Genomic DNA, 26,473 nt, shown 5'->3' with positions numbered 1-26,473 from the left:
TGGCCTGGTCCTTAAGGTGAAAATGAGACCGGTCCTTAAGGGGTTAAACACAATGTGTCGCAGCTGAAAATGGGCAGATAAATACGGCCCAAAGAGTAGGATACATATTCCATCAAAGTTAGATGTATAGGCATACAAAATATACATTCATACGCCATGATGAAGGTCGAAAATCATCAGGCGCTATGCAAATGCACTAGGGGAGGGGGGTCCGATAGATGACTATATACCATCACCATATCCAATCGCAATACTTACAGTACAGACCAAAAGTTTGGACACACCTTCTCATTCAAAGAGTTTTCTTTATTTTCATGACTATGAAAATTGTAGATTCACACTGAAGGCATCAAAACTATGAATTAACACATGTGGAATTATATACATAACAAACAAGTGTGAAACAACTGAAAATATGTCATATTCTAGGTTCTTCAAAGTAGCCACCTTTTGCTTGGATTACTGCTTTGCACACTCTTGGCATTCTCTTGATGAGCTTCAAGAGGTAGTCCCCTGAAATGGTTTTCACTTCACAGGTGTGCCCTGTCAGGTTTAATAAGTGGGATTTCTTGCCTTATAAATGGGGTTGGGACCATCAGTTGCGTTGAGGAGAAGTCAGGTGAACACACAGCTGATAGTCCTACTGAATAGACTGTTAGAATTTGTATTATGGCAGGAAAAAAGCAGCTAAGTAAAGAAAAACGAGTGGTCATCATTACTTTAAGAAATGAAGGTCAGTCAGTCAGCCGAAAAATTGGGAAAACTTTGAAAGTAAGGGCTATTTGACCATGAAGGAGAGTGATTGGGTGCTGCGCCAGATGACCTGGCCTCCACAGTCACTGGACCTGAACCCAATCGAGATGGTTTGGGGTGAGCTGGACCGCAGAGTGAAGGCAAAAGGGCCAACAAGTGCTAAGCATCTCTGGGAACTCCTTCAAGGCTGTTGGAAGACCATTTCAGGTGACTACCTCTTGAAGCTCATCAAGAGAAGGCCAAGAGTGTGCAAAGCAGTAATCAAAGCAAAAGGTGGCTACTTTGAAGAACCTAGAATAAGACATATTTTCAGTTGTTTCACACTTGTTTGTTATGTATAGAATTCCACATGTGTTAATTCATAGTTTTGATGCCTTCATAGTCATGAAAATAAAGAAAACTCTTTGAATGAGAAGGTGTGTCCAAACTTTTGGTCTGTACTGTATATAAAACAGGTGTATGAAATGAACTCATTCAAACCATTTAGTTTGACAGTTTGAAGCCTGAAAGTCCATTCTGCCTCTTTCCGCAGTAAAAGGTTATCCGTGTCCCCCCCTCTTGGGGATGGCTTCACATGTTCAATCCCCTGGAAACTGATGCAATCAGATCTCCCTGAATGATATTTCACCACGTGTTGTGCTATGGGGGTATCATCCTGTTTAGCAATATTGGATAGGTGTTCCCCTATCTGTCTTCTGAACTCCCTCTTTGTCTTGCCCACGTATTGTTTTAAACAAATACACTTGGCCACATACACCACGCCTACAGTTTTGCAATTAATGAATGTTCTGATACTGTAGCTGCATCCCGTCACAGAACTGGCCACTGTACTGCCTTTTGTAATGGCTTTACATGCGACACAGTTGCTACACTTAAAGGTGCCAGACGGTCTTTTGGGGAGCCAGTTTTCCTTAACAGGGGTCCTAAATGTACTGTGGACCAACCTTTCCCTGAGATTACCACCTCTCCGGTAGGTGATCAGAGGATGGTCACCCACCAGGTCACCCACATCAGGGTCCGATTTCAGGATACCCCATGAGTCTTGGAGAATCTCACGTACCTCTTTCTGTGCCAAATCAAATGTCCCAATAATCCTTATTTTGTAACCACCAGTCTCATGTTTCTTGGGATAAAGAAGACTGTCCCTATTACAATTTGCCGCATGCTGATATGCTTTCTTGAGGGAGGACGCAGGATAGCCTCTCTGCATGAACCTCCTTTGGAGGTCATTTGCTGCCATGTTAAAATCCGCCCATTCAGAGCAGTTCCGTCAGGCTCTTAGATACTGGCCCTTGGGAATGCCACGTTTGGGTGGGATCGGATGTCCACTGTAATAGGGAATTTGTGGCTGTGGATTTGCGGTCTTTGGATCTGAGTGGTTCTAAGACGTCTAATTTGACTCAGAATGAGTATGTGGCTCATGATGCCTTACAAAAAGATCAGACCATTGTTATAAAGCCTTCCGATAAAGGGGGAAACATAGTGGTTCTTAAGAGCAAGGGATACATAGAAATGTGCAAATGGATTCTTGACGACAGTACATGTTATAGAAAACTGGAGAGCAATCCTACTGAAGTGTTCAAGAAGGGGTTAGTGCAGATCTCGGATAAGGGTAGACAGCAGAATCTGATTAGCAAGGCTGAGTATGCATTCTTGCTGCCTCAATATCCGGTGCTGCTATCCTTTTACAGTCTACCTAAGATCCACAAGGGGGTTTCTCCCTTGAAAGGGAGACCGATCGTATCTGGGATAGGTAGCGACAGAAAAGATCAGCATCTATGTGGACAAGATCCTGAGAGCATTTGTAGTGAGCTTGCTGTCTTACGTACGAGACTCAATGGATGTTCTAAGGCGCCTCAATGACGTACATTGCGATGAGAACACACTATTACCGAGCTTAGATGTTGAGGCTCTATACAGCTTGATCCCGCATGAAAAAGGATGTGAGGTGGTGAGAGCATTCATGACGGAAAGAGGAATACATCTCTCGCTGCATAATGAGTTTGTGGACATGCTACTACAATTTATCCTGAGACACAACATATTCACCTTTGAATGTGATATCTACCACCAGATCAGGGGGGTGGCAATGGAAAGTCCATGTGCCCCGATATACAGTTGCAAGAAAAAGTATGTGAACCCTTTGGAATGATATGGATTTCTGCACAAATTGGTCAAAAAATGTGATCTGATCTTCATCTAAGTCACAACAATAGACAATCACAGTCTGCTTAAACTAATAAAACACAAAGAATTAAATGTTACCATGTTTTTAATGAACACACCATGTAAACATTCACAGTGCAGGTGGAAAAAGTATGTGAACCCTTGGATTTAATAACTGGTTGAACCTCCTTTGGCAACAATAACTTCAACCAAACGTTTCCTGTAGTTGCAGATCAGACGTGCACAACGGTCAGGAGTAATTCTTGACCATTCCTCTTTACAGAACTGTTTCAGTTCAGCAATATTCTTGGGATGTCTGGTGTGAATCGCTTTCTTGAGGTCATGCTACAGCATCTCAATCAGGTTGAGGTCAGGACTCTGACTGGGCGACTCCAGAAGGTGTTTTTTCTTATGTTTAAGCCATTCTGTTGTTGATTTACTTGTATGCTTTGGGTCGCTGTCCTGTTGCAACACCCATCTTCTGTTGAGCTTCAGCTGTTGGACAGATGGCCTTAAGTTCTCCTGCAAAATGTCTTGATAAACTTGGAATGTAACGGACCGTTTCAGCAGACAAGGGGTTAAAAATCCGTTTAGGCGATGTGCCCCTTTCTGAGAGACAGGCACAGCTACTGCAGAACACCAACTCCCGAACTGGATACAAAATAGCACTCCAAACTGGAACCTCACGAATAGCTGCTAGCAGACGAACAGGAATCAGCTTACACTCCTGGCAATCAGTCTCCAACAGCATACAGCGGATCCCCCAATAACGAGACAAGGCTCCGTGTTGAGGGTCAAGCAGTGGTCTGAGGTCCTGGCAAACCCAGCCTGTTTTTTATTACAGTTGTTGCAATTACAGGTCCGCCCACAGGGAGGTATAAAACAACCAAGCCCATCTGGTGTACACGCCCCTAGGGGACCAGAATGAAGACTATGACATAGGACAGATGCAGCACTGTAGGATACACAGAGACAATACATCCCCACAATGCATCATGGTTTCCTCCTCTCTGCCCTGGAGACACCCGAGGCGTAATCCAATTATCTCTCAAGACAAAGAGAAATCACCAATACACATGTGGATATAACAGGACAGACATCACCATTTAAACACACAATGGGACAATGGCACAATAGAAACACACCCAGCATATTCCTCCCAAGCTGACAAGTTACACTTATTATAAATTGTTACAACTTTGTGAGTTTACATTGGCCATACATATAACTAACATCAATTTAAACAGTATAACTTGGGGACAAACCTATCCAAAATTCACTTGAATAGGTTCAGGGGTTTAAAAGTTAGTATGGGCCATAATCCTGAGGCAAGAGGCTGATAAACCGGCCTCTCCAAAACCCAGTGGCGAGGTTTTTCCTTTCGATGATAGCAATCCGTCCAGCCCCTGATGCAGCAAAGCAGCCCCAAACCATGATGCCCCCACCACCATACTTCACAGATGGGATGAGGTTTTGATGTTGGTGTGCTGTGCCTCTTTTTCTCCACACATAGTGTTGTGTGTTTCTTCCAAACAACTAAACTTTGGTTTCATTTGTCCATAGAATATTTTGCTAGTACTGCTGTGGAACATCCAGATGCTTTTGTGCAAACTGTAAACGTGCAGCAATGTTTTTTTGGACAGCAGTGGTTTCCTCTGTGGTATCCTCCCATGAAATCCCTTCTTGTCTAGTGTTTTACGTATCGTAGATTCACTAACAGTGATGTTAGCATATGCCAGAGACTTTTGTCAGTCTTTAGCTGACACTCTAGGATTCTTCTTCACTTCATTGAGCAGTCTGCGCTGTGCTCTTGCAGTCATCTTTACAGGATGGCCACTCCTAGGGAGAGTAGCAGCAGTGCTGAACTTTCTCCATTTATAGACAATTTGTCTTACCCTGGACTGATGAACAGCAAGGCTTTTGGAGATACTTTTATGACCCTTTCCAGCTTTATACAAGTCAACAATTCTTAATCGTAGGTCTTCCGAGAGCTCTTTTGTGTGAGGCATCATTCACATCAGGCAATGCTTCTTGTAAAAAGCAAACCCAGAACTGGTGTGTGTTTTTTATAGGGCAGGGCACCTGTAACCAACACTTCCAATCTCATCTCATTGATTGGACTCCAGTTGGCTGACACCTCACTCCAATTAGCTCTTGGAGATGTCATTAGTCTAGGGGTTCACATACTTTTTCCACCTGCATTGTGAATGTTTACATGGTGTGTTCAATAAAAACATGTTAACATTTAATTATTTGTGTGTAATTAGTTTAAGCAGACTGTGATTGTCTATTGTTGTGACTTAGATGAAGATCAGATCACATTTTATGACCAATTTGTGCAGAAATCCATATAATTCCAAAGGGTTCACATACTTTTTCTTGCAACTGTATGCTAACCTGTCACGGATGGTGTTTGCAGAAAACTGGAAGTCACAAATAAACAACAGACTGACTTGATCCCAAACTAAGGAACAAATGGGTAAGCCCTATAACAGCCCTAGAGCTCTCCCTGACTGCTCAACCCATGCAAAGATCTCTATGATAGATAATTGCATGCCCTCGTGCCTCGACTGTATGACACCTGGGAACCGTACAATAGTGAGGGGACGCGACCACCGGCTCCCTGCACTCAATACGGAGGAAGCCAGGGTCACCTAGAATCAAGCCAGCAGAAACACAAATAAAGGAAACAGACTTATCTGAGGAATCAGCAGTTGCAGCTTCTAGCAGTAAGCACAATCCAGGAAGTAGTATAAGCCACAAAGTGAGGCAGTATGGGAGGGGATATAAAGGGAGGCAATCAGTGTGAATAGATGACAGCTGAAGGAAGGAAAAGAGATGAGAAAGTGAAACCAAAACAAAAGAACTTCATGCAGGAGGTACAGAAGAACGTCTGTCAGAGCTTCTTAGAGCTCTGGCGGTGACAGTACCCCTCCCTCTACGAGTGGACTCCGGACATTCAGGGCCCACCTTCTCAGGATGGGACCTATGGAAAGCCCTGATAAGACGAGAGGCCTTAATATCCGCCACTGGGACCCACATCCTCTCCTCAGGACCATAACCCTCCCAATGAACAAGATACTGGAGAGAACCGCGGACAATGCGGGAACCCACAATCTCAAGATTACCATCAATCACAATCGGAGGAGGAGGCAAAGAGGAGGGTACAGTGGGTTGGACATAAGGTTTTAATAAGGACTTGTGAAAAACATTATGAATCTTCCAAGTCTGAGGAAGATCAAGATGGAAGACAACAGGATTGATGACGGACAAGATTTTGTAAGGCCCAATAAACCTAGGACCCAACTTCCAGGAGGGAACCTTCAGTTTGATATTTTTAGTAGACAACCACACCAAATCACCCACATTCAGGTCCGGACCAGGCACACGTCTCTTATCCGCCACACGCTTATATCTCTCACTCATGCTCTTTGGATTACCCTGAATCTTTTGCCAAATAGATGACAAAGACAAGGAAAATCTCTCCTCATCAGGTAAACCAGAAGACCCCTCTCCAGAGAATGTCCCAAACTGTGGATGAAACCCATATGCACCAAAAAATGGGGACTTATCAGAGGACTCCTGGTGACGGTTATTCAAAGCAAACTCAGCAAGGGACAAAAAAGAACACCAATCCTCCTGATTCTCTGTCACAAAACAGCGCAGATATGTCTCCAGATTCTGATTGACACGTTCAGAAGAGAATGACAACCGAACCCCCAAGCGAGAACAGAAAGCCTTCCAGAATCTGGAAACAAACTGCGTGCCCCTATCAGATACTATGTCTGAAGGAATGCCATGCAATTTGACAATATGATCAACAAATGTTTGCGCCAGCGTTTTAGCATTGGGTAACCCAGGAAAAGGAATGAAATGCGCCATTTTGCTAAAACGGTCCACCACCACCAGAATCACAGTCTTCCCCGAGGAACGAGGCAGTTCTGTAATGAAGTCCATGGACAAATGTGTCCAAGGACGGGAAGGAATGGGTAACGGGAGAAGAGGACCCGATGGCCGTGAATGAGGGACCTTGGCACGAGCGCAGGTCTCGCAGGCTGCCACAAAACCCTCAACCATCTTACGAAGAGCCGGCCACCAGAATCTCCGAGCAATGAGATCCACTGTGGCTCTACCCCCCGGGTGCCCAGCAACGACAGTATCGTGGTGCTCCTTAAAAACCTTGTGTCGTAAAGCGAGAGGCACAAACAACCTCCCAGGAGGACAAAGATCAGGAGCCTCTGCCTAGGCTGCCTGAACCTCTGCCTCCAATTCAGGATAAAGAGCAGAGACGACCACCCCTTCAGCCAAAATGGGATCCGGGTCTTCAAAGTTCCCCCCTCCCGGAAAACAACGTGACAGGGCATCAGCCTTCACATTCTTAACCCCAGGGCGGAACGTAACAACAAAATTAAACCTTGAAAAGAACAAAGACCATCTGGCCTGTCTCGGGTTCAGACGCTTGGCTGACTCCAAGTAGGCCAGATTCTTATGGTCGGTAAACACGGTAATAGGGTGTCTGGCTCCCTCAAGCCAATGGCGCCATTCCTCAAAAGCTAACTTGATGGCCAACAACTTCCTATCTCCCACATCGTAATTTCTCTCTGCGGAGGAGAGTTTCTTAGAGAAAAAGGCACATGGTTTCCATTTGGCAGGAGAGGGACCCTGAGACAAGACCGCACCCACACCCACCTCAGAAGCGTCCACCTCAACAATGAAGGGCAGAGAGACATCAGGTTGTACCAAGATGGTAGCGGAAGCAAAACTCTCTTTGATACTAGAAAAGACCTTACGCGCATCTACCGACCAGGAGGAAAAATCTACCCCCTTTTTTGTCATATCAGTGAGTGGCTTAACAACAGAGGAATAATTCAAAATGAACTTCCTGTAATAATTGGCAAACCCCAAAAAGCGCATCAGCGCCTTCTGATTCTCAGGAAGCTCCCAAGCAAGCACAGTGCGGACCTTCTCGGGGTCCATGCGAAAACCAGAAGCGGAGAGAAGAAAACCCAGAAATTGGATTTCTGGAACTGCAAACACACATTTCTCCAGTTTAGCGTACAATTTATTCTCCCGCAGAATGAGCAAGACCTGACGTAGATGGTCCCTATGAGTTTTGAAATCAGGAGAAAAAATCTAAATGTCATCTAGATACACTAGTACAAATTTCCCCATTAAATGATAAAAAATGCTGTTCACAAAATGTTGGAAGACGGCTGGAGCATTCATCAAACCAAAAGGCATAACCAACTTCTCGAAATGGCCCTCAGGGGTATTGAAGGCCGTCTTCCATTCATCCCCTTCCCTGACCCTGACCAGGTTGTATGCCCCTCTTAAATCCAACTTAGAAAAAACTTTAGCCCCAACAATCTGGTTAAACAGGTCCGGGATCAGAGGAAGCGGATAAGGGTCACGAATTGTGATACTGTTCAGCTCCCTGAAATCCAGACATGGTCTTAAAGAACCATCTTTTTTCTTAACAAAGAAAAAACCAGCGGCAACAGGTGACTTCGAGGGTCGGATGTGTCCCTTTCTCAGGCTCTCAGAGATATAAGTACGCATAGCGACCCTTTCAGGTTGGGAGAAATTGTATAAACGAGATTTAGGCAGCTTGGCGCCTGGGATGAGATTAATAGGGCAATCGTACTCCCGGTGAGGGGGCAGCTCCTGGAGACCACTCTCTGAAAACACATCCGAAAATTCAGAGAGAAAAGATGGTACAGTCTGTGGCGAAAATAACCTCGCCACTGGGTTTTGGAGGGGCCGTTTTGCCAGCCTCTTGCCTCAGGATTATGGCCTATACTAACTTTAAAGGAGAAGACAGACCGGTCTCACAGCTTAATTCTGTGGAACTGTTTTGGGCAGGAAAGCCATGCTTGCGGTCGGCCAAATGTGACTTCCATGGAATTCGGGAACCCCTGCTCGGATCTGGGTGATTTTTGGATATGTTGTTCACGCAGATCAGAGCTATCCATGGATGTATACATTATGGGGATATGTGGGGTTTTGAGGTGTGTGCCAGAACCATCTGTCTTTACTGTAAGGGTTGTGACATTGTATGTTTAAATGGTGATTTCTGTCCAGTTGTCCCCACATGTGTATTGGCGATTCCCCTTTGTCCTGAGAGATAATTGAATTGCTCCTCGGGTGTCTCCAGGGCAGAGAGGAGGAAACCATGATGCATTGTGGGGATGTATTGTGTCTGCGTATCCTGAATTGCTGCATATCTGTCCTGTGTCACAGTTTTCCATCTGGTCCCCTAGGGGAGTGTCCACCAGATGGGGACCTGCATAAATACGGGCGGGTAGCCCTCAATAAAGAGTTCCTATTTTACATTCAACATAGAGCCTCGTCTCATGTGTGTGGGGATTGTGTCTATTACTCCTAGCTCTTGTAAGAGCTGTTCCTGTTCCTGGTTCCTGTGGTGGTATCGGTGTCGAGCGGAGTGCTTGGAGGCATGGAGAGCATCCATCAACGGAGGTACCCGGTCGGGTGTCAGGAGATCCGTTACATTGGTGGCAAGCGGCGGGATCGTTCCCACAGCCAGAAGGACAGCTACAGGAGACACCATTCCATGGATTTTACAATTTGAGGGCAACGCATGTCCTAGTACAGCGACCCTGACAGCACCAGAATGGAAACAGCAGTGGCGTACGATGAGGGTGTCATGGATGACCGAGATGCAGTCCGCAAAGGCATCTGGTACCAGGCACTGGGTATTGTGGAGTATATGCGGGACGAGAGACTCCCCACGGAAGACCAGCGGTTGCAGAAGCGAGTAGCCCTGCGGATGCCCTTCCTGGGAGAGCAGCCCCGGGAGAAATGGGTAAAGAAATTGAAAGCAATAAATGACAAAAAGAAAGCATATAAAACACTAAAACAGGAGGGTAGCACGGAAGCACTGAAAAACTATAAGGAAAAAAACAGAACATGTAAAAAACAAATAAAAGCGGCCAAACTAGAGACCGAGAGATTAATTGCCAAAGAGAGTAAAACTAACCCTAAAATGTTCTTCAATTATATAAATGTTAAAAAGTATAAATCTGAAGGTGTCGGCCCTTTAAAGAGTAATGAGGGGGGATTCGCAGAGAGCGACGAGGAGAAAGCAAAGCTGTTAAATATTTTTTTCTCCAGTGTATTCACTGAGGAATATAAACTATCAGATGAAAAGCTGAATGTTGAAATAAATTCGCCATTAAAAGTGTCCTGTCTGACCCAGGAAGAAGTACAACAGCGACTTAAAAAGATCAAAATAGACAAATCGCCAGGACCGGATGGCATACACCCCCGTATCCTAAGGGAATTAAGTAATGTCATAGCCAGACCCTTATTTCTGATATTTGCGGACTCTATACTGACAGGGAATGTCCCACAGGATTGGCGCATGGCAAATGTGGTGCCAATATTCAAAAAGGGTCCAAAAACAGAGCCTGGAAACTATAGGCCGGTAAGTTTAACATCTGTTGTGGGTAAACTGTTTGAAGGTTTTCTTAGAGATGCTATGTTAGAGCATCTCAACGGAAATAAGCAAATAACGCCATATCAGCATGGCTTCGTGAGGGATCGGTCATGCCAAACTAATTTAATCAGTTTCTATGAGGAGGTAAGTTCTAGACTTGACAGCGGCGAATCAATGGTTGTCGTATATCTGGACTTCTCCAAAGCATTTGACGCTGTACCACATAAAAGGTTAGTATATAAAATGAGAATGCTTGGACTGGGAGAAAACGTCTGTAAGTGGGTAAGTAACTGGCTCAATGATAGAAAACAGAGGGTGGTTATTAACGGTACATACTCAGATTGGGTCACTGTCACTAGTGGAGTACCTCAGGGGTCAGTATTGGGCCCTATTCTCTTCAATATATTTATTAATGATCTTGTAGAAGGCTTGCATAGTAAAATATCATCTCTCGCAGATGACAATAAACTGTGTAAAGTAATTAACACTGAAGAGGACAGTATACTACTACAGAGGGATCTGGATAGATTGGAGGCTTGGGCAGATAAGTGGCAGATGAGGTTTAACACTGACAAATGTAAGGTTATGCACATGGGAAGAAATAATGCAAGTCACCCGTACATACTAAATGGTAAAACACTCGGTAACACTGACATGGAAAAGGATCTAGGAATTTTAATAAACAGCAAAGTAAGCTGCAAAAAACAGTGTCAGGCAGCTTCTGCCAAGGCCAATAGGATAATGGGTTGCATCAAAAGGGGCATAGATGCCCGTGATGAGAACATATTCCTACTACTTTACAAATCATTAGTCAGACCACACATGGAGTACTGTGTACAGTTCTGGGCTCCAGTGAACAAGGCAGACATAGCAGAGCTGGAGAGGGTCCAGAGGAGGGCAACTAAAGTAATAACTGGAATGGGGCAACTACAGTACCCTGAAAGATTATCAAAATTAGGGTTATTCACGTTAGAAAAAAGACGACTGAGGGGAGATCTAATTACTATGTATAAATATATCAGGGGTCAGTACAGAGATCTATCCCATCATCTATTTATCCCCAGGACTGTGACTGTGACGAGGGGACATCCTCTGCGTCTGGAGGAAAGAAGGTTTGTACACAAACATAGAAAAGGATTCTTTACGATAAGAGCAGTGAGACTATGGAACTCTCTGCCTGAGGAGGTGGTGAGAAGTGTAAAAAGTGGCCTGGTCTTTCAGGGTGTTTAAGCACTGGGGGCTGAGGTGGTTAAGCAGACTGTGATTGTCTATTGTTGTGACTTAGATGAAGATCAGATCACATTTTATGACCAATTTGTGCAGAAATCCATATAATTCCAAAGGGTTCACATACTTTTTCTTGCAACTGTATGCTAACCTGTCACGGATGGTGTTTGCAGAAAACTGGAAGTCACAAATAAACAACAGACTGACTTGATCCCAAACTAAGGAACAAATGGGTAAGCCCTATAACAGCCCTAGAGCTCTCCCTGACTGCTCAACCCATGCAAAGATCTCTATGATAGATAATTGCATGCCCTCGTGCCTCGACTGTATGACACCTGGGAACCGTACAATAGTGAGGGGACGCGACCACCGGCTCCCTGCACTCAATACGGAGGAAGCCAGGGTCACCTAGAATCAAGCCAGCAGAAACACAAATAAAGGAAACAGACTTATCTGAGGAATCAGCAGTTGCAGCTTCTAGCAGTAAGCACAATCCAGGAAGTAGTATAAGCCACAAAGTGAGGCAGTATGGGAGGGGATATAAAGGGAGGCAATCAGTGTGAATAGATGACAGCTGAAGGAAGGAAAAGAGATGAGAAAGTGAAACCAAAACAAAAGAACTTCATGCAGGAGGTACAGAAGGGGATTGTGTCTATTACTCCTAGCTCTTGTAAGAGCTGTTCCTGTTCCTGGTTCCTGTGGTGGTATCGGTGTCGAGCGGAGTGCTTGGAGGCACGGAGAGCATCCATCAACGGAGGTACCCGGTCGGGTGTCAGGAGATCCGTTACATTGGTGGCAAGCGGCGGGATCGTTCCCACAGCCAGAAGGACAGCTACAGGAGACACCATTCCATGGATTTTACAATTTGAGGGCAACGCATGTCCTAGTACAGCGACCCTGACAGCACCAGAATGGAAACAGCAGTGGCGTACGATGAGGGTGTCATGGATGACCGAGATGCAGTCCGCAAAGGCATCTGGTACCAGGCACTGGGTATTGTGGAGTATATGCGGGACGAGAGACTCCCCACGGAAGACCAGCGGTTGCAGAAGCGAGTAGCCCTGCGGATGCCCTTCCTGGGAGAGCAGCCCCGGGAGAAATGGGTAAAGAAATTGAAAGCAATAAATGACAAAAAGAAAGCATATAAAACACTAAAACAGGAGGGTAGCACGGAAGCACTGAAAAACTATAAGGAAAAAAACAGAACATGTAAAAAACAAATAAAAGCGGCCAAACTAGAGACCGAGAGATTAATTGCCAAAGAGAGTAAAACTAACCCTAAAATGTTCTTCAATTATATAAATGTTAAAAAGTATAAATCTGAAGGTGTCGGCCCTTTAAAGAGTAATGAGGGGGGATTCGCAGAGAGCGACGAGGAGAAAGCAAAGCTGTTAAATATTTTTTTCTCCAGTGTATTCACTGAGGAATATAAACTATCAGATGAAAAGCTGAATGTTGAAATAAATTCGCCATTAAAAGTGTCCTGTCTGACCCAGGAAGAAGTACAACAGCGACTTAAAAAGATCAAAATAGACAAATCGCCAGGACCGGATGGCATACACCCCCGTATCCTAAGGGAATTAAGTAATGTCATAGCCAGACCCTTATTTCTGATATTTGCGGACTCTATATTGACAGGGAATGTCCCACAGGATTGGCGCATGGCAAATGTGGTGCCAATATTCAAAAAGGGTCCAAAAACAGAGCCTGGAAACTATAGGCCGGTAAGTTTAACATCTGTTGTGGGTAAACTGTTTGAAGGTTTTCTTAGAGATGCTATGTTAGAGCATCTCAACGGAAATAAGCAAATAACGCCATATCAGCATGGCTTCGTGAGGGATCGGTCATGCCAAACTAATTTAATCAGTTTCTATGAGGAGGTAAGTTCTAGACTTGACAGCGGCGAATCAATGGTTGTCGTATATCTGGACTTCTCCAAAGCATTTGACGCTGTACCACATAAAAGGTTAGTATATAAAATGAGAATGCTTGGACTGGGAGAAAACGTCTGTAAGTGGGTAAGTAACTGGCTCAATGATAGAAAACAGAGGGTGGTTATTAACGGTACATACTCAGATTGGGTCACTGTCACTAGTGGAGTACCTCAGGGGTCAGTATTGGGCCCTATTCTCTTCAATATATTTATTAATGATCTTGTAGAAGGCTTGCATAGTAAAATATCATCTCTCGCAGATGACACTAAACTGTGTAAAGTAATTAACACTGAAGAGGACAGTATACTACTACAGAGGGATCTGGATAGATTGGAGGCTTGGGCAGATAAGTGGCAGATGAGGTTTAACACTGACAAATGTAAGGTTATGCACATGGGAAGAAATAATGCAAGTCACCCGTACATACTAAATGGTAAAACACTCGGTAACACTGACATGGAAAAGGATCTAGGAATTTTAATAAACAGCAAAGTAAGCTGCAAAAAACAGTGTCAGGCAGCTTCTGCCAAGGCCAATAGGATAATGGGTTGCATCAAAAGGGGCATAGATGCCCGTGATGAGAACATATTCCTACTACTTTACAAATCATTAGTCAGACCACACATGGAGTACTGTGTACAGTTCTGGGCTCCAGTGAACAAGGCAGACATAGCAGAGCTGGAGAGGGTCCAGAGGAGGGCAACTAAAGTAATAACTGGAATGGGGCAACTACAGTACCCTGAAAGATTATCAAAATTAGGGTTATTCACGTTAGAAAAAAGACGACTGAGGGGAGATCTAATTACTATGTATAAATATATCAGGGGTCAGTACAGAGATCTATCCCATCATCTATTTATCCCTAGGACTGTGACTGTGACGAGGGGACATCCTCTGCGTCTGGAGGAAAGAAGGTTTGTACACAAACATAGAAAAGGATTCTTTACGATAAGAGCAGTGAGACTATGGAACTCTCTGCCTGAGGAGGTGGTGATGGTGAGTACAATAAAGGAATTCAAGAGGGGCATGGATGTGTTTCTGGAGCGTAATAATATTACAGGCTATAGCTACTAGAGAGGGGTCGTTGATCCAGGGAGTTATTCTGATTGCCTGATTGGAGTCGGGAAGGAATTTTTTATTCCCCTAAAGTGAGGAAAATTGGCTTCTACCTCACAGGGTTTTTTTGCCTTCCTCTGGATCAACTTGCAGGATAACAGGCCGAACTGGATGGACAAATGTCTTTTTTCGGCCTTATGTACTAAGTTACTATGTTACCTAGCATGGCAGGAGCTGTGGCTGGAAGATGCCTACCAGGCGCTCTGGTGGTATGGGGCACAGTACCTACCCAGGACAGCTGAGCATGACAAGCCAAAGGGAGAGGAGTTTGATGGTCCTAGGTTGTTATGGGAGACTTTTTCAGAGCTGGAGTTTGGGAGCCCTACACAAGCCCGGTTCAGGGACCTCTTTTAAGGGCTGGAGAGCAGGTATGACTGGGACGACACTCATGAGATTGAGCAGGACCTGGTCCACCTGGTGACCCGGGAGATGGAGCTGGAACAGGGCTACCAGCAGCTGTTCCACTTCAGTGAGAAGGCTCAGCAGGAGAGCAGAGTGACAGACCCAGAGCCAGACCTCTTCAGCTGGGAAGATATTGTGGAGTTTTTCTGGGAAGAACCCCAGGGTGCGGGTGGAGATGGGACCGAGGTCTCTCCACTGGTCCTGCAGGAAATTAGGAGCCCAGTCTCCATTCCCCAGCGGTAGGCTGAGTTACAGGGGGCCGAGACAGTCGGTCCTGTCCCCCAGCGGCAATGTGATTTATTGGGAATTGGGAGCCCAGTCTCCATTTCCCAGCGGCAGGCGGAGTTACAGGGGGCAGAGACAGTCGGTCCTGTCCCCCAGTGGCAGAGTGTCCAGCAGGGAATAGAGAGCCCAGTCTCCTTTCCCCAGCAGCAGGACACTGTATTGGGAGCGGAGACGGTCGTTCGCCCTCCCCAGCGGCTGGAAGTATGTATGGGAGAGGAGCTTGTTACCCCCTCTCCCCAGCGGCAGGTTATCGCACCAGGGGGAGACAGTAAGCCCCACAACAGTGCAGATGGGACCGTGGTCTCTGCACTTACAGCACAGGGGGTAGCGACAGTCGGTCCTGTCCACCAGCAACAGGGCTGTTTAGCCAAAGGGGAGACAGTCGGTCTCCCCCTCCAACAACCAGACTCCAACCAGGCTTCTTCTGTGGTAGCGCTGGCACCAGGGCAGAGTACCGCTGATCCCTGCCCACAAAGCAACCTCCACTCCAAGCCAGGGAGCAACACAGAGACCGGGAGTACCAGCTACCAATATAACCTTGGTGGATTCACTGGACAGAGACAGGCTACCAAATTCAACAGGTCCAGTATTTGGTTGTGGGTGGGCTGCCAGACTAACTCAGGTACCGACCGGCATGAGGTCAGGTATCTGGTTAGTCTTCCCTGGGAGGGGGAGATGTGTGGCGAAAATAACCTCGCCACTGGGTTTTGGAGGGGCCTGTTTGCCAGCCTCTTGCCTCAGGATTATGGCTCATACTAACTTTAAAGGAGAAGACACACCGGCCGCACAGCTTAAATCTGTGAAACTGTTTTGGGCAGGAAAGTCATGCTTGCGGTCGGCCAAATCTGACTTCCATGGAATTCGGGAACCCCTGCTCGGATCTGGGTGATTTTTGGATATGTTGTTCACCCAGATCAGAGCTATCCATGGATGTATACATTATGGGGATATGTGGAGTTTTGAGGTGTGTGCCAGAACCATCTGTCTTTGGACTTGTATTGTATGTTATATGAGGGTACCTAGATAGCTAATTTTATTGTATTCGTGTAGTCTGAGTGCCATTCACCTAATAATATGCTCTTAGACTTGAGCTATCTGGGGATATGTTAAATGTCTGTGTTTACTGTAAGGGTTGTGACATTGGTGATTTCCCTTTGTCCTGAGAGATAATTGAATTGCTCCTCGGGTGTCTCCAGGGCAGAGAGGAGGAAACCATGATGCATTGTGGGGATGTATTGTGTCTGTGTATCCTGAATTGCTGCATATCTGTCCTGTGTCACAGTCTTCCATCTGGTCCCCTAGGGGAGTGTCCACCAGATGGGGACCTGCATAAATACGGGCGGGTAGCCCTCAATAAAGAGTTCCTATTTTACATTCAACATAGAGCCTCGTCTCATGTGTGTGGGGATTGCTATATGTGTATACTCCCCTGGCTATTACTCCTAGCTCTTGTAAGAGCTGTTCCTGTTCCTGGTTCCTGTGGTGGTATCTGTGTCGAGCGGAGTGCTTGTAGGCACTGGGAGCATCCATCAACGGAGGTACCCGGTCGGGGTGTCAGGAGATCCGTTACACAGTCTTAGTGGAAACCTCTGAAAGAGACGCCGATAGGTAATTCTCTCTGCAAAAGTCACTCCAACCATTTATTTGCCTCGCTTGCCAATCAATGGTGGGGTTATGTTTAGTGAGCCAGGGTAGCCCCAACACTAGAGGAGTAGGTAATCCGCTTAGGACGAAACATGACACATCCTCAACATGAGCATCACCCACAGTCAAACGGATATTGTGAACTATGCCCTTTAACGATTTTTGAGAAAGTGGAGCGGAATCGATAGCAAACACAGGTATGTCCTTTCCCAAAGTGCATACCTGGAAACCATGTGTTATAGCAAATTGATTATCAATGAGATTGACAGCTGCTCCACTATCTACAAAAATCTCACAAACAATGTTCTTGCTATCTAGCGCCACCCTGGCAGGCAGGACAAAACGGGAACTACAAGCAAACGGAAAAGCTTCAATTTCTGCATCTGCCTTGCCAATAGTAACAGATGGAACGTTTTTAGAGGACTTTTTTCTTTTTGTTTCTATATTACCCTCAAAAAACTCCCTGAATCTTCTAGAGGGGCAAACATTTGCCAAATGATTTATACCTCCACAACAGAAACAAACCCTCCTCTGAGAACGGAATCCTTTATTGTTAGAGGCAAGCAAACCCAGCTGCATGGGCTCCTGCTCAGAGGGGATTGAGAGAGACTGAGGTCCCTGAGCACTGAATGAGACAGCCCCACTGTCCTTGGACTGAATATGACAGGAAGGAGTGATCTCTCCTCTCTCTCTAAGACGCCTGTCAATACGAACAGCCCGAGACATGGCAGACTCCAAGGAGGTAGGTCTCTCATGAAAGGCAAACGCATCTTTCAATCCCTCCGAAAGACCATGGCAAAATTGACTTCGGAGTGCAGCATCATTCCAACCAGAATCAGCTGCCCATCTCCGAAATTCTGAACAGTATATTTCTGCGGACTGTCTACCCTGGGATAAAAAACGCAGTTTAGATTCAGCCAGAGCAATATGATCCGAATCATCATATATCTGACCCAGGGCTACAAAAAATTAATCCGCCGATCGGAGGGGCCGTGCCCCCACCAGTAGCGAAAAGGCCCAAGACTGAGCGTTATCCCTGAGCAGCGAGATGATGATCCCCACCCTCTGCTCCTCATCACCAGAGGAATGGGGAAGTAGGCGAAAATGGAGTTTGCAAGCCTCTCTAAACCGAACAAAATTCTCACTACCCCCGGAGAACGTATCCGGAAGCGAGATCTTAGGCTCAGAACAAACTCCATGAACGCAAGCAGAACCGGTCACCTTAAACTGAGAGACAGTTTTACAGAGATCTGCTACCTCCAGTGAAAGACCCTGCACGCGGTTAATCAAGGCTGAAACCGGATCCATGCTTAAGACGGTTTTGGTGGTTTATAATGTCACGGATGGTGTTTGCAGAAAACTGGAAGTCACAAATAAACAACAGACTGACTTGATCCCAAACTAAGGAACAAATGGGTAAGCCCTATAACAGCCCTAGAGCTCTCCCTTACTGCTCAGCCCATGCAAAGATCTCTATGATAGATAATTGCATGCCCTCGTGCCTCGACTGTATGACACCTGGGAACCCTACAATAGTGAAGGGACACGACCACCGGCTCCCTGCACTCAATACGGAGGAAGCCAGGGTCACCTAGAATCAAGACAGCAGAAACACAAGTAAAGGAAACAGACTTATCTGAGGAATCAGCAGTTGCAGCTTCTAGCAGTAAGCACAATCCAGGAAGTAGTATAAACCACAAAGTGAGGCAGTATGGGAGGGGATATAAAGGGAGGCAATCAGTGTGAATAGATGACAGCTGAAGGAAGGAAAAGAGATGAGAAAGTGAAACCAAAACAAAAGAACTTCATGCAGGAGGTACAGAAGAATGTCTGTCAGAGCTTCTTATAGCTCTGGCGGTGACATAACCTCTACCTGGGCTGGTGGGAGAAGGGGGTTGTATTTGGGGAATCGATGGACCTCATCCATCTTGTTATGGAGGAGATTCATTGACGATATATTTATCTTCTGGAGAGGCACGAGTAGGGATTTTGAGCAGGGCCGGATTAACGTAGGGGCTGATGGAGCTGCAGCGCCAGGCCCCTACCATAAAATAGGCCCATCCGCCAGCCAAAAGGCCGTCGGGAGCGGCCAGCGCTAAAAGTCCTCTGTTGTACACAGCGCAGCGTCACACAGCGCACAGACAATGCAGAGACGCTCACCTCACGCTGGCAGCAGGGAGCCTGAGGGAGGGACTCGGGAGGAGCGTAATATGATCCTAGAGTGGAGCTGCTTCTGCCAGCCCCTCCCCTCCCCCCCCACCAACCAATCAGAGCTGAGGCAAGGCAAGCACTAGCAGCTCTGAGTCGTCTGAGTAGTACAGGAGGGAGTCTAAGAATAGAAATGAATCGAATGAGTCTCAGGTTAAAAGAATCTAAAGATCCGATTAGTTAGCGACTCATTCGATTCTTTGAGTTAAAGAGGATCTCTCTGCACTTACTATTATCCCCGGGCGCCGCTTCGTTCTCCTGCTATGTCCTCCGGTATCTCCGTTCCCTAAGTTATGGTAGGCGGAGTCTGCCCTAGCGCTGGCCAATCGCATTGCAGAGCTCACAGCCTGGGAGAAAATAACCTCCCAGGCTGTGAGCTCTGCGCTGCGATTGGCCAGCGCTAGGGCAGACTCCGCCTACCATAACTTAGGGACTGGTATCTCCGCCTACTATAACTTAGTGAGCGGAGATACCGGAGGGCATAGCAGGAGAACGGAGCGGCGCCCGGGGATAATAGTAAGTGCAGTGAGATCCCCGGGCGCCGCTCTACATATCTGTATAGTTAGTTCATAGGGTAAGAATCGGTGAAAGGTCCTCTTTAAAAGAGCCGTGAGTCAGAGTCTAGAACAGGTTACACAGAGGCTAGATTACAGGTTGAATTAACCCTTTAGGATCAAATTGGCTTCTCAGGAGATATATATGTTAAAGGCATCTCGTTCAGTAGCTATATAACTAAGGGTGGGTTCACATCTCCTTTATGGATTCCGTTAAGTGGGGACTGTGGGGACTATTTTATTATCAGCCAGTGACTGTGTTACTGTAATACTGTTATCAATTCAGCACATAGTTCTCCCTGTGCGTGCATTCACATTTCACTTCACTTGGTTCGTTGTACTACTGTCAGTGTCAGACTGTTGTCACTTTGGGTAACAATGCACAACAGACAACAATGCACACCACAGTGACAGCTCCTGACTCCTGTCCTGAGTCCTGTCCGGCGTCAGCCTCAGCTTCCCTTCACTATCACTATAATCAATCACTCTTCCTGATCCTGACTCACTCATTAGAGAGCTGAAGAGCCAACTGAGCCAGCAGCAGCAAGTGAATCGAAAGGATAGCATCTGCACATGCGCACCGGCACCTAGAGTCCTCGGTTCACTTGCGAGTCTGCTCAGCAGTCAGTGACTCAGCAAGTGAACCGAAGATCCGATTCATGAACCGATTTATCTGAAAGATCCGAACTTCCCATCACTACTGAGGTCATATCCGGCAGGCCGCGGCATTACAGGAACAGCACCAGCTGCTCTGACATCCTACCACCGGATATACGTCACAGGATATCCGGCGGCAGGACGTCAGAGCAGCTGGTGCGGTTCCTGTAATGCCGCGGCCCGCCGGATATGACCTCAGTGCGCCCGCGGTTATCCCTCCTGCACGCTGCACTGTGTACAACCTGCTCAGCAGTTTCGACCAGCACACGGCCCACAGCGTTCAGCCACACCAGCTCGCGAGACAGCAGGAGCTTCTGGAGCAGGGCAGGTATCAGATAAACTCATCCAGTTGGAAGGGAGGGCAATCATAGTGCTGTTATGATTTATGGACACAGCTCTCAGCATGCTTAGCCAGCCTTCTATCTGGCTTTGCATCTTGAGAGTCACAGTCCACAGACTGTTTCTGAGCCTGTGGACTGTGACTCTCAAGAAGCACAGCCAGAAAGAAGGCTGGCTAAGCATGCTGAGAGCTGTGTCCATAAATCATAACAGCACTATGAAAATTACTGACTGGCTAAGCATGCTGAGAGCTCAGTCTAAATAACATAACACATTAAAGAAATTACTGTTTCTAGCTGCTAGTCCACAGCAGCTAGAAACAGTAATTTCTTTAAAGGGATTCTGTCACCAGGTTTGACCCGTCAGCTAAAAATATGCTGATGTTCAGGGCGTCTTCACGATTCCTAATGTGGGCTTATAAATGTCATCTGTGGGCTTATTTAGCTCAAAAACAGCTATTACTAACCTGTCAGTCAAACAAATAAGGTGCCCAAGGGGATGTTAATGGATGCAAGGTGCCGGCCGCACCAACCGCCGTTTGTGCCCAGCGCCGCCTTTCCGGACTTCTGCGCCGCCTCCTAATCCTCTGTGCCGCCTCTCGCTCTCCCTCCCTCCCCCCTTCTTCTGCTGTAAGATCTCGCGCTTGCGCACAGGGCTCTGCCTGATGCGCCCGTGCGGACCTCTCCATTTGGCTTCTTACAGCGAAGTGCGCATGCGCCGGCACTTCGCTCAACCCCTGTATGCGCGAGATCTTACAGCAGGAGGAGGGGGGAGGGAGAGCGAGAGGCGGCACAGAGGATTAGGAGGCGGCGCAGAAGTCTGGAAAGGCGGCGCTGGGCACAAACGGCGGCGGGTGCGGCCGGCACCTTGCATCCATTAACTTCCCCTTAGGCACCTTATTTGTTAGACTGACAGGTTAGTAAAAGCTGTTTTTTAGCTAAATAAGCCCACAGATGACATTTATGAGCCCACATTAGGAATCGTGAAGACGCCCTGAACATCAGCATATTTTTAGCTGACAGGGGTGAAACCTGGTGACAGAATCCCTTTAATGTGTTATGTTATTTAGACACAGCTCTCAGCATGCTTAGCCAGCCTTCTATCTGACTGGCTAAGCATGCTGAGTGCTGTGTCCATAAATCATAACACAGCTCTATGAAAATTACTGTTTCTAACTGCTGTTGTCCACAGTCCACAGCAGCTAGAAAACAGTAATCTTCATAGTCATGTTAAATGATCACTATAGTGTCAGGAAAACAAAGCGGTTTTCCTGACACTATAGTGCCCTGAGGGTGCCCCCACCCTCAGGGTCCCCCTCCCGTGGTCCCCCTCCATGTTGCCAAGATAGACGCCAAATGAAGGGGTAGTTGCAGGAACAAAATACTTTAATGGTATCGATAAAATATATATGTAATTAAGACACTGAGTGCAGTTCCATAAAAAGGCCCAGCAAAATCCTCAGCACCAGGCCCATGATGCTCTTAATCCGGCCCTGATTTTGAGGGATTTGTATCCTCATTGAATGTGAATGATTTGGGATTCTATTTCACACATGAGATCAGTGATACCCACCTCACATTCCTGGACCTCTCCATAAGTGTCAAACAGTCGAGAAAAATAGTCACCAAGATGTTCCGCAAATTCACAGCCACGAATTCCCTATTACAGTGGGACAGTGGACATCCGATCCCACTTAAATGTGGTATTCCCAAAGGCCAGTATCTAAGCGCCCGACGGAACTTCTCTGAATGGGTGGATTTTAACATGGCAGCAAATGACCTCCAAAGGAGGTTCATGCAGAGAGGCTATCCTGCGTCCTCCCTCAAGAAAGCATATCAGCATGCGGCAAGTTGTAATAGGGACAGTCTCCTTTATCCCAAGAAACGTGAGATTGGGGGTGACAAAATAAGGATTATTGGGACATTTGATTTGGCACACAAAGAGGTACGTGATTTACACACATGGTCTCTCATCGATCGTCTGACACATGCTGGAGATGTGGTAATGCTACAGGCTCCTTATCACATATATGGTTTACATGCCCAGCAATAACGGCCTTCTGGAAAAAAAAAAGAGACAATGAAAAAAGTATGTAATACTAGGCTTAAGATTCAACTTGAACACATTATTCTAGCATGAACCACATATACCTATAAACCTTCCAAACTAAATCTGGTAACACATCTCATTGCGGCAGCAAAAACCTTAATTCCCTTGCATTGGTTGAGTTCAGACCCACTCACCCACCAAGAATGGATGCAGAAAGTAGACCAAATATGTACGTTTGAGGAAATCTCAGCGTATAATAACAGAACCAGAGACAAATACCTCAAAACCTGGTCACCATGGCGCTCCTTCCGCTTGTGGAGGCCGTAGTTTTTCATGACCTTTCCTTGCATATCACTAACCAAACAGTGAAAATAGCTCTCAGACAATTAAGTCATACATCCTCACAACTGCATACTGGTCAACCCCCCCCCCCCCACTCCCTCCCCTCCCCCACTTTCCTTACCTTAGTGTACATCTTTCAACCAGTTATGTCACTAACCCATGCGCATGACCCTAGAGGTCATAACAGTTATACAATTATCTACAACTGTTGAAACTTGATTGTATCTTGAATTTTTCTTTTGCTAAAGCATGAAAAAGAAAAAGAAAGAATTTACAAAGAGGCACGTGAGATTCTCCAAGACTCATGGGGTATCCTGAAATCGGACCCTAATGCTGGTGACCTGGTGGGTGACCATCCTCTGATCACCTACCGGAGAGGTGGTAATCTCAGGGATAGGTTGGTCTACAGTACATTTAGGACCCCTGTTAAGGAAAACTGGCTCCCCAAAAGACCGTCTGGCACCTTTACGTGTGGCAACTGTGTCGCATGTAAAGCCATTACAAAAGGCAGTACAGTGGCCAGTTCTGTGACGGGATGCAGCTACAGTATCAAAACATTCATTAATTGCAAAACTGTAGGCGTGGTGTATGTGGCCACGTGTATTTGTTTAAAACAATACGTGGGCAAGACAAAGAGGGAGTTCAGAAGACGGATAGGGGAACACCTATCCAATATTGCTAAACAGGATGATACCCCCATAGCACAACACGTGGTGAAATATCATTCAGGGAGATCTGATTGCATCAGTTTCCAGGGGATTGAACATGTGAAGCCGTCCCCAAGAGGGGGGGACACGGATAACCTTTTACTGCGGAAAGAGGCAGAATGGACTTTCAGGCTTCAAACTGTCAAACTAAATGGTTTGAATGAGTTCATTTCATACACCTGTTTTATAAATAATCATTTTTATTGATTTTGTAATAAAGCGTATAACACCATACAGTAACAGAAATTACAGAACATGCTGAAAGATAGAGAACTGTAAGAACACTATAAACAGTGTAAGTGAGGGTGAGGCACAGGACCCTCCGCGAGCCTCAAAGAGGTAACAATCACTCAGGATGTGGAGCAGTAATCGGAATAACAATGAACTTATGTTCCGTTAATAAAGTCTAAAATATAAGTATAAAACTCACGGTAAAGGGGGAGGGAAGTTGAGCAGCACAGCAGCCTGACCGAACTCATGAGTATAGTTTTTGTTCATGGCTTGTATTGAGAATGCAACCTCCAAGGGGACTAAGTTTTATCCCTAAGGGTCGAGTTCAACACTGAATCACGGAGAAGTTTCTCTTATTTACACGTTGCGTTCAGAGTTTGGATCACCTCTGTGAACGTCGGTGGGCTCACTCCTTTCCAATGTCTTGTGATTAATAATTTAGCGCTAAGTAAAATATGTCCTATAATGCGCCTGTGGTCATAGGGAAAATCATCAATGTGAAGGAACAAAAGTGCTAAGGCAGGAGATGGGGCCACGCGGAAACCAGTAATTTGCATAATCAATTTGAAGATTGATCGCCAATATGTAGTAAGTTTTGGACACGACCAGAGAATGTGAAGAAGAGATCCAGTGTTGCCACACTCCCGCCAGCAGCAAGCTGATGCTCCTGGATACATGAGGCTTAGACGGTAAGGGGTAAAGTACCATCTAAGCAGGGTTTTAATCCCAGCCTCATAATGTGTAACACATTTAAATGTAGACCCAATAAAGCGAACTGCCTCAGTCCACCCCTCCTCTGAGAACGTTAGCCGTAATTCGCTTTCCCATTTCCGTAATGGGGGAGATTTGATCAATTTGGATTTATCGTTCATAATGTTGTATAAATGATGTGTGGTATGTTGTCTGAACAAGGATGGAGTTTGAAATATCTTAATGGTATCAGACTGGGTGAGGAGAAGGGTGCTGAGGCAGTGGCGTACTCTCATGTAGGCTAGAAATTGAGAGGTAGGCAGATGATGAACATGACGGAGCTGATCAAAAGAAATCATTCCTGAGTTATCCACTAGTTGAGCGGCTGATAGAACACCAGCCTCTGTCCAGGTGGAAAGGTCGATATCTCTTATAAGCCTTCCCAGGATAGACATTGATATATGTGGTAAAATATTGAGGTTAGCAGTGTCTTGAGATGAGCGAAATCGGGACCATATTGTGGTGGCATGTTGCACTATGTTCAAAGGATGATCAACGATTCCAGCTTTCAGTAGGGATAAACAGAGGAGGTCTTTCAGTGAACCCTCTGTTGTTAATTGGGATTCCATTTTGACCCATGGTTTTTCTGAGGAGGAGTTCCACCACTCTCTAAGAAAAGAGAGGCTAATAATATGGAAGTAATCTTTGATGGATGGTAGGCCAACACCGCCAGCTTGTTTCCTTCTGAATATTATGGAGTGGGCTACCCTAGGGCGTCTGGATTTCCAAATGTAGTTATTAAGGGTCTTTTGTGCTTCCTTGAAAAATGATTCAGGTACAGGGATTGGTAGTGCACAAAACATATAAATCAACTTAGCCAGTGTCATCATCTGAAATGATGCTATTCTGCCGACCCATGAGATCTCCTGCATATTAAAGTTTGCAAAGTCCTTCAACATTATAGAACGAAGAGGTGCATAGTTGAGTTGGTATGCGAGTGAACAAGGATGAGTACGTTTAATTCCCAAATATGGGTGATGTGAGATTTGCCAATCTAGTGGAAACATACTTTTTAGGGCTCTCAAATCCGCCCTTGGGATGTTAATAGGGAGGGCTTGGGATTTGGAATTGTTAATTTTATAGTAGGAAAGGCAGCCATAATGAGATTTAATTTTAAAAAATGCGTGGCGTAGTGAACGTGTAGGATTAGTGACTGTGAGGATAATATCGTCTGCATAGAGTGATATAACATGTAACATTGTTCCTATTGAATGTCTTCTATGTCAGGGGATAAGCGGATATGCTGCACCAAGGGTTCCAAGGCCAAGATAAATAGTAAGGGAGAAAGGGGGCATCCTTGATGGGATCCATTGGTAATATGAAAGCTATCTAATAGTACACCATTAACAAAAATTGTAGCTATTGGGTCAGAGTATAGGCCACGAATTGCATGAATAATGGGACCAATAAAGCCCATTGTTTCAAGAACAGAAAAGGCGTAGTGCCAGTGGAGGCGATCAAACGCCTTCTCAAGCGTCTAGGGAAACTGCAACCATAGGGATGTTTTGTAGCTCAGCAACATTAAAGATACACACGTCTAGTGTTGTCAGAGGCCTGTCTGCCTTTCACTAAACCAGATTGGTCATCCCTTGTTAAGTGAGGAAGGATTGAGGTTAGTCTAGAGGCAATCAGTTTAGCAAAGATTTTAATATC

This window comes from Bufo bufo, chromosome 4, assembly GCF_905171765.1.
Source record: "Bufo bufo chromosome 4, aBufBuf1.1, whole genome shotgun sequence".
In the NCBI taxonomy this organism is placed as follows: domain Eukaryota; kingdom Metazoa; phylum Chordata; class Amphibia; order Anura; family Bufonidae; genus Bufo; species Bufo bufo.
The sequence above is the reverse complement of the archived record's forward strand: the minus strand, read 5'-3'. Positions refer to the sequence as shown.